The sequence below is a fragment of the Canis lupus genome, chromosome 20, assembly GCF_048164855.1.
Source record: "Canis lupus baileyi chromosome 20, mCanLup2.hap1, whole genome shotgun sequence".
Classification (NCBI taxonomy): domain Eukaryota; kingdom Metazoa; phylum Chordata; class Mammalia; order Carnivora; family Canidae; genus Canis; species Canis lupus.
The window spans coordinates 40,297,006-40,306,795 of record NC_132857.1 but is presented as its reverse complement, the minus strand read 5'-3'; positions in this window follow the sequence as shown (position 1 = coordinate 40,306,795).

The following is a 9,790-nucleotide window of genomic DNA, read 5'->3' as shown; positions in this document are numbered from 1 at the left end:
TTTTGTTCTTTGCTCAACCACTTTCTAGGTATTGTGACCTCAGTGTATGAGATGGGGCCCAACTAGAAATCAGAGTCCAAGGGAGGTAGTTCAGTTGAGGGAATTTAACACCAGGAATTAGTTACAAAGGCATTGGAAGGACTGGAAAGCCAACTTGGGGAAGGATAGGCACTCCAGCAAACAGTCATAGCAGGAAAGCCTCTCGTTTCCATCCCTAGGGTTAACAGAGCCCTGGAGCTATTGATCCTGGCTGGGCCTGGAATGGGAATTTTAGAGCGCAGCTGCTGTGGGAGAAACTCCCTGAATCAAAGGAGGAAAAATACCTTGGTTTTTCCTCTTCCTCTGCCTGTTCTCCTACTTTGTCTTTTTACCTTTCATCGTCCAAATTTCTTTGGGGGCATAGGCAACTGAATCTAGCAAATGGAGTTGGTAGGAACCAACTTCCTTCAGTGCAGACAGAGCAAGAGAAGGGCAAGGACCTAGCACATCCATATGGTAAGTTCTAAGTTGAAAAGCACAAAACATCTTCTTGGAGATCAGGGGAAATAGGAACTTACAGATTTTCATGACTATTAGGCTATATCAAGAACATTTACACACACTGGAAAGTAACAAAGGGTTAAATAGGCTTAGAGAGGTACAACTCCATACCTCTATGTAAAAATTTAGTACAAATAACCAGTTTGAAATGTAGACATTAGAATCTAGAAAAATACTTCCCTCAATTTTCGCTGATATCTTTGCCATTTTACAGTTTTTGATTATCTGAAGTTTTAATTCCCACATCTGCTTGGGAATTGCTGATATTAACTTGCTTACTTGTCATTGCTTTTTCTCATGAGAGCAGATTATAAAGAAAAGTTGTAACTATTTGAGTTTTCAGTCAATTTGAAACCCTGTAAGTAGGATGTTCCTCTTCAGTACCCAGAAGGCACTTATCCGCAATAAGGAAGGCAAAAATAATGGGGAACAAACAAAAAAGGAATGATTTAATCAATGAACAGAATGAAAGCATATGCTTTCCAGTTAGCCTTATATTTCCTATCCTATTATTTATTTTGCATGCCAGTGACTCTTTGGGGCTTGAGTCTCTCTTATTTATTCTCTGTAGCACCATATGAAAAAAAGATTGATACTTTAAAGTGATCAGACCATTCTACTTAAAAATAATCTCTGTAGATACATATGCACTTATCATGATAATTGAAAATTACTCCTTGTCTTTAATTAATTAGCTTCAAATTTTTAAAAAGTAATTTTTTATTAATCAAGCTCTTTTTGGTGGAATTTAAATATCTGCAGCAGATGCCTGGTTCAGTAATTACACACGCATCTTGCAATAATTAATGCTTGGAAGAAAGCACTGTATTTGGCATACTCTTATTCATCATAAAAATGTGCATTTTGGAAAGCAATAAAGGAAGCATGTAGAATTATAGAAATATAGGTTTATATACCCCCCCCCACACACACACAAGACCCTAAGCCTATACTGATATAATGAGGCTGCAGTAGCTGTAATTATGTAATAATAAATAATAAAATTCATTTACCTAGAAACATAAGCATCAAGTATGTGCGAGCAGTGGGCTAGGCTCTGAGAACATATAGTCACATAATCCCTGGTTTCAGAGAGTTTATAAACCAGAGAGAAAGCCTAAGTAGCTACTATGGGGCCTGTGAGGGACAACTACTAGCAGAGACACCATATGACACAAAGAAGGGAGGTATCCCTGGGTGAAGATCGTCAACAAATTTTCAAACTTTGATCTGAGCCTCTGGATCTTGGATGGCCCAGTCCCAAGCCTTGTCCTCCTGCCCACAGCAAGCTCCAGCCTGGTCTCCCACCTCGAGCCAACATCACACTGCTGTACACACAGCCACGCCTCCTGCTTAAACTCCCTGTTCTCAAGGGCACCCCTCACAAACTAGATTCCACCCCCAACCCACCCCCACGCACACCACTTCCCACATCAAACAGATCATTTAGTCCTGTGGGTTACATTTCTCAGAAATATCTCTGAGCTTGTACCTCCTCTGCACTCCCTCTGCCTCTGCTACAGTGTGGGTGCTAGCCATTTCTTAATTTGTTCTGTTACAATGGTCTCCTATCAGGTCTCTCCATCTCTTGTTTTGACCTGCTTTACTGCAACTTTCCACTGGCAAGGAGCTATCTTTCCAAAACATGTTATTCTCCCCAGTTTCCCCTGAAGGATCCCCATTGTCTATACACAGTGGTCTTCAAACTTGGATGTGTTCCAGAATCATACAGAAAACTTTCTTTAAAACACAGATTCTTCCCGGACCCAAATTTCCAGAAGTAGTGCCTGAGCAATCTGTATTTTTTTTTTAAACAAGCTCTCCAGATGGCTCTTTACTGTCAGCTGGATCGTAGTGTGGGTACCAAGGTTTTGGAACTGCAAGATAAAGTCCAAACTTAATGTACAAAGCCATTCACATTGACTCTTACTCTGTACACAGCCTATACCGTAGCCACAATTATATCCCATTTCGGAAACTCCCACAGTTCTTTTAAGCTCTTGTGTCACTGCATGTGTCATTCTGTACAAAACTGTTGTCACCTGCCTCTGCTTTACTCTGGAAAGAATGCCCTCTGTCTTCTTCTTTGAAGCCTTGCCTGATCTCTCAGCTGTGTTAGTTGTGGGTCCTCCTCTAAAGTCCTATGCAAATCCTTTTCTCATGGTGTACTTTAGCTTTTATATAGCTGTTTCCCTTACTGCACTTTGACTTCATCAAGGGGTGAGGCTGCAAATTAGTCATCTCTTTAATCTTAGTGTCCAGCCTTGTTCCTGGTTCATAACTGGCACATGAGCAAATGAACGAATGGATAAATGAGTGAGCAGAGTTCTAGTTACACTATGATAAAAATTAGCTGTGTATGAGGCCATTACTCTTTATAAACTGAATAATTATATGCCTTCCAATGGAATACTATTAAGTGAAGTTAGCAGAAGCTCATGAGCATTAGAGGTGAAATGGAAACCAAAATAAACAAATGCTACTGTGAAAACATAATGATTGCTTTCCCAGTGCAGGATTGAGGGAATAATTAAGCATCTAAATTAATGTAATGCTTAGAAGATGTCCAACATTTTAAGTTTTCAATTGGCTTTGTGTTCATTTACAGACTGACAATATACATGCCATGCATCTTTTTTTTTTTTTCAAACTCAACAGTATTTTTCAGTATTTCTGTTTTTTTTTTTTCTTTCTGGTTTTATAGTTTCTTATTCTAGATGGTTGGTAGTATTTTTTTAAATGAAATGCCACAAACCCCCAACCACTAAGCAAGAAGTTAGTGCTTCATTTATCAGTTTACAATTCAATGTAAATTTAATGGACTTTGGTTTTGCTTGCCTTATGTTCATTACTTCTCTTTGGGTAATAAATACTTTTTCCCCTGTGTGACTACGCCTCTTCCACTTTCTATCTACGTGCTTCTTTTGGTGGGATTGGTAGGGAAAGGGTAGAGTATGTGACCCAGGCTTAGCCAACTAGTCACAGTGAAGTGACCAAGAAGGACACCTGATCCAAACCAGCCAATGAGAATCACTCCCAGTTCCTTTGTTGGGGCCATTGAGAAAGGCATACTCTCTGCCCTGCTGTTGATGAACTATTAGAACATAAGCCATTTTTTGCCACCGTGTAGCTAAAGCTGCCTGAGAATGAAGCCAACACAGTGGCAGGTAAAGCCAAAAGAAAAAAGAGGTTAATTCTGATATTTTTTAGCTTTGCATCCAGCTATACCTGAATCCATTTACCTCTTGGTATTCACACTTATTTGAAACATGCTCATTCTAAAGAAAAAATTCATTTTTATTTTTGAGCTGATTTGAGTTTGGCTTCTCTTCTGTACCACCATAAATGTCTTGACCCACTGGAAATTATGCCAAGATTTTTTTTAATATGCATATTTTTTATTAGAGTATTTGTCAACATATAGCATAACACCCAGTGCTCATCCCATCAAGTGCCCCCCTCAGTGCCCATCACCCAGTCACCCCCACCCCCTGCCCACCTCCCTTTCCACCACCCCTTTTTCGTTTCCCAGAGTTAGGAGTTTCTCATGTTCTGTCTCCCTCTCTGATATTTCCCACTCATTTTTTTCTCCTTTCCCCTTTATTCCCTTTCACTATTTTTTATATTCCCTAAATGAATGAGACCATATAATGTTTGTCCTTCTCCAATTGACTTATTTCACTCAGCGTAATACCCTCCAGTTCCATCCACGTCGAAGCAAATGGTGGGTATTTGTCGTTTCTAATGGCTGAGTAATATTCCATTGTATCCATAGACCACAGCTTCTTTATCCATTCATCTTCCGATGGACACTTAGGCTCCTTCCACAGTCTGTATACCAAGATTTTATAGCATCATTGAATTTGTTATATTACACTATAATTGTTTGGATTTTCAGTGTAGCTTTCATCACTATGAATCTCTAGAGATATATTTAAGTGGAGGTACTCAGTACCAGTTTGTTGTGAGATTTTAAGTAAATCCCTTAATTCTGTGCTCCAGTTTCCTCATTTGCCAAACTGGGGATGTATACCAAATCTCTCAGGTAAAATTATTATTCTATGAATAAAACACTGACTTGACATTAGAGCAGTTGACTACTATTTAAGAATCATAATTCCCTAGGCATAAATGCTGCAATGGTACATGGTATACGTCAGGGTGGTTTGGGGTCAGGGGAAGAAAACTCAAGGAGAAAGTTTGATAACTTCATTTTGGATAAACCCCCCCAAATTAAATGATTTATAACTTACCATATTGCCATTATTAGGTTCTTCCGTAATTGGTAAACTTGTTCCAGAAATGTGAGAACTGTCACAGGTTGTCAGATTTACCAAAGGATGAAAATAAATGTGTCTGAAAAAAATGTATTCACAATTTGGTTTCTTCTCATCAAACTGGAACCAAATGAAGTTTTAGATTTGAATAAGAAGCCCTAACATTTTTAAATATGTGTTTTCAAGAGCATTGTAATGCCTGATAGACAAGCAGAAAAAAAAAGCAACAAATATTTAGGAATTTGAATTGCTCAAAAACTAGAACTAGCTTTAATAAAATAGCATAATGTCTTAAACTAAATGCAATGTACACATTGGGCCATGATGTAATTTTAAAGAACTAAGAAGGTACTTCTTTTTATCTTTCATTTAGAAAGTAATCAAAATAATTCAAGATAATCAAGAAAATAATTTCCTGGAACATTTTTTTCTCCAGTTATCAAGTGTATATGTTTATATGTGACGTCCAGTTCATCTACACCTAACAAAAATCACTGTAACCTACAACATGTGTGTTTTCCCTCTCAAATCTGTATTTTCTAGTTTTCTAGTTGAGATATACTTAAATCAATTACTTGTTTCTAAGACAAATTGAACTTTCTCTGACTGGATTATCCTGAAAGCTTTCTAGGAGTATGTTGTGGCATTTGCATTGGAATTTCAGTCTAACTTCAGCAATTTTCCTTCTTTTTTATTAGACTTTTTAAATTACAAAATTAATATGTATCCATTATAACAAGACAGAAAATACAGAGTTAAAGGAAAAAGTTAATAAGCTTCCTCTTCAATCTCATCCCTCTTAGGTTTCTATTGTTTCAGGTGCAATCTTCTGTAACATCTCTATGCTTATACCATAGAGATCAGGTTTCCCGCCCCCATCTTTGGGCGATAAATTCAAAGACTCCTGGTGGATTCCCAAAACTGTGGGTAGTACTGATCCTTCTATATGTTTGTCCTATTCATGCCTATGATAAAGTTAATTTATAAATTAGGCACAGTCAGAGGTCAACAATGACTAACAATAAAATAGAACAATTATAACAATACACTGTAATAAAAGTTATGTAATGTCTCTCTCTCAAGATATCTTATTGTCTTGTGATGATGTGGTGTGATAAAAATGCCTACACGATGAGATGAAGTGGGTGAATGACACAGGTGTTCTGATGTAGTGTTAGGCTACCACTGACCTTTGAAACTACCTTAGGAGCTTCATCTGCTTGCAGACTATGGCTGTCCCTGGGTAACTGAAACTACAGAAAGCAAAACCACAGAAAAGGGGGGGAGTAAGAAATATATAGTGATGAGTCCTAATAATATATAGGGGAAGCCATTTTAACTTTCTAACTCAGCGTGATAATACATAAACTTCATTCAAACCCAAAGCCTGATTTATGGCCACCATGCATCCATTGTATATCTGCTTTGTGAATGAGTAGCCTAACAGAAAACCATCTTGTCCTTGAGATATCCATCAGTGCTCCCACTAGGTGCATTCCTTTATGATAAAATTTGTGATTCTTACCTATACGCGAATCTATAATCTGTTGAGCTTTTACAAGATGTGAAAAGTATTTAACTCTGTTAAAAATTGTTCATTCTCCCAGGCACTGTCTTCCCTGTGAAGATCGTGTTTCCTGGGCAGCTATCCTAACTTGGGCTTGAATTAAGCTCTCTTTCTTACTTTTAGAGATTCCAAAAGGTTTGCTCATTTTGTGTTAACCATAGGGCCTTCCTCCTCTCTTATTCGCTCCTTTTTTTTTTTTTTTGTATTTTTCCAAATATTAGATCACACTACAAATCAAAGGTCACAAACTGGTGGCCTACAGTCTAGATACAGCAAAGAAAATATTTTGTTTGCAGAACATTGGGGAAAATTTAATATGAAAAACTGAAAGATCTGGCTCTACATGCCTACGTGGCAAAAATATTACTGATACTTTCCAATTTAACATGGTCCTCTCCATTCCCTATTATGTATACTTTCACTAGTCTGCTTTTCTGTATCACCCACTAATCACCCATAAGCATTTGAGTTTATATCCTTCTGATATTACTACCAGTTTCTTAGTAGCAACTTGCGTTTTGTATTTAACATTATTACATGGCATTATCAATCAGAATTAGATGCAGCTGGATACAACTAAAAATACCAAATTACGGTGGCTTAACCACTAAGGGCTTATTTTTCTTTTATGAAAAATAAGTCTGAAGGTGGGTGGTCAAGGGCTAATATGGCACTTCAGGGTCATATGGGACCTGAGTTCCTTCCATTTTTTTCTGCTCCATTTTCCTTAGGACATGGCTTCTAGTATCAACATCAGTGAATCATTCATAGTGGCTGAAGAGCTCCTAAAGCTTAAGGTACTTTATTCATGTTGTATTTTATCCCAGAAGAAAAGTGGAGGGAAAAAGATTGGTATTCTGAGTAAGCCTTTTTTAAAGATATTTTCTAGAAACTCCACTTAACTACTTCTACTTATATCTCACTGGCATAACTTAATAGCACTGCCACAACCAGCTGCAAATGAGATTGAGAATGTAGTCTTTTTGGGGGAGGGAGGCACATAGGCACCTGAGTAAAATCCGGGTGTTGTTACTAAGGAGAAAACATAAATATCAATCTCAGGTACATTTCCCTGTAGGTTATTACTGACATATGGGAGAGATTGTGAGTTCCTCTCAAGACCCAAGTTCCCCTTCTACTGAGTTAAAAGAAACCTGAGGGCAGCCTGGGCGGCTCAGTGGTTTTTGCACCGCCTTCAGCCCAAGGTATGATCCTGGAGACCCGGGATCGAGTCCTGCATACAGCCTGCTTCTCCCTCTGCCTCTCTCTCTGTGTCTCTCATGAATAAATAAATAAAATCTTAAAAAAAAAATAAAAGAAACCTCAGATATACCTGATCACAGAGGCACTTGAAGAATGTATTTCTAGGTCTTTTAAAAGAATTCTTCATGATCATAATCTTCTCTCCCTCCTCTTACAGTATTTTTTTTTTTTTTTTAGGATTCACCAAAATGCGATTCCTAAGACTAATGTGTACAAATACATAGAAATAAATAAAGTGATATTGATGGCTAACTTCATAGGAGGTGTGGCAATTCACATTCTCAGGAATAGTGTATAATGGATGTACGTTTTTCTATACATTTATCAGCACTGGATATTCTTTTCTCATTTTTAAAGAAGATTTTATTTATTTATTTATTTGAGGGAGAGAGAATGCACATGCCTGAGTGCATGTATGATGAGGGGCAGAGGGAGAAGCGGACTTCCACTAAGCAAGGAGCCTGCCTTGATTCCCAGACTCTGAGATCATGACCTGAGCTGAAGGCAGCTACTTAACTGACTGAACCACCCAGGAGCCCCTTTCTTCTCATTTTAGATGTTGTGAATGATGGGTTAAAAATGGTATCATTGTTTAATTTGTATTTCCCTTACTATCAGCAATGAAGAGCCTCTTTTTCTGTGCCATGTGTCCATTTTAATTGTCCTACTCCTCTGTAGGGACCTTGTGTTAATAGCCTTTCCCAATGTTTCTGTTGGATTATTTGCACTTTTTAAAAAAATTTTTTATTTGCACTTTTTAAAATTGTCTTTAACTCTTAGAATATTAACCTTTGTTATATGTAATGTAAATATTTTCTTCTAATCTATAATTTCTAGACAAACCTTTAGCCAATGAAAATCCAATTGTTTATGTAACCAAATATTTCAATTAATGGTTATGGATCTCTACTTAAGGAGTTCTCCCCCACTTTAAGATTATACAAATATTTTCCTGAATTTTATTCTAATATATTCTGTCTTTTTTTTGTTATTCAACTCATTAATTCCATTTATATTTGTTGTGCACTTATTATGAGCTGAGTCCTTTTCAAATTCTAGTGGGCATGTTTTTCCCATTGGAGAGATAGATAATAAGCAAATAAACCAATATATAAACAAGGCATTTCACTAGGAAATTAAAACATGGTAACATGGGGGAATGGGCCAGGCTCCCTTGGAATAGGTGGTCAGGAAAGGCTGTCCTGAGCAAGTGAGATTTAAATTGATTCTGAAATAACTAATGATTAGAGGGGAAGTCCAGGGAGAAGATGCAGGTAGAAATGGCCTTGGTGTGTATGAAGAAGTCCAAGAAGGCTGAAGTGGCTAACTCATGAGGGACAGGAGAAATTGGAAAGAGAGGCAGGCACCAGAATACAATGGGCTTAGCAAACCCCAGTGAGGAATATGGATTTTACTCTATATTAAAGATTTATAGTCCATTTGGAACTTGGTTTGTGTGTAATACGGTATGTGTGTGTAGGGGGTGGCCAAGGGATTCTAACCCACATCTTCTTTCAAATTAATTTATATTTTAAATAAATTATTCACTTTTTGCAGTAGTGAGGGAGACAGGATAGTGAAAAATCCCACAGAATCTCACCTCATTTCAAACACTGTACAGATATTATTACCATATGAAATATATTTTCATTTGAAATTAAACATATAATAACTATAACATTTATTTTTATCCTAGGGATGTGGCCAATGAGTAAAATCTTTCCAGAACTTCTTTTTAGAAGTTCATGGGCAGCAGCAGTTGATAAATCACTTATGAAAACCAGTATTATTATTTTATAGTCACACAAAGCTGTTCACTAAAAACCATAGCTCTAGTTGTTCAGCCATCTTATTCTTTGGACTTGGTGCTGAAAAAAATGACTTTTGACCAATTCCAAAAATCAATCTACTCACAAAAGGCCAAGATTTGCTACCAATGGAGATATTTAAAAGAACGTGCCATGGGTTCTGAAGGCAAGTCTATAGGAGATCTTCTAAAAATATTCTGCACAGTGGTAGCATTAAGCCCCAAGACTTCTGTGATAAGGAGGACACAGTTTTGGATATTTAAATCTGTATGTTTATTTAATAAGTAAAAGAGTCATTACTTTATAATTAAACCACAGTCATCTTGATCTGTCCA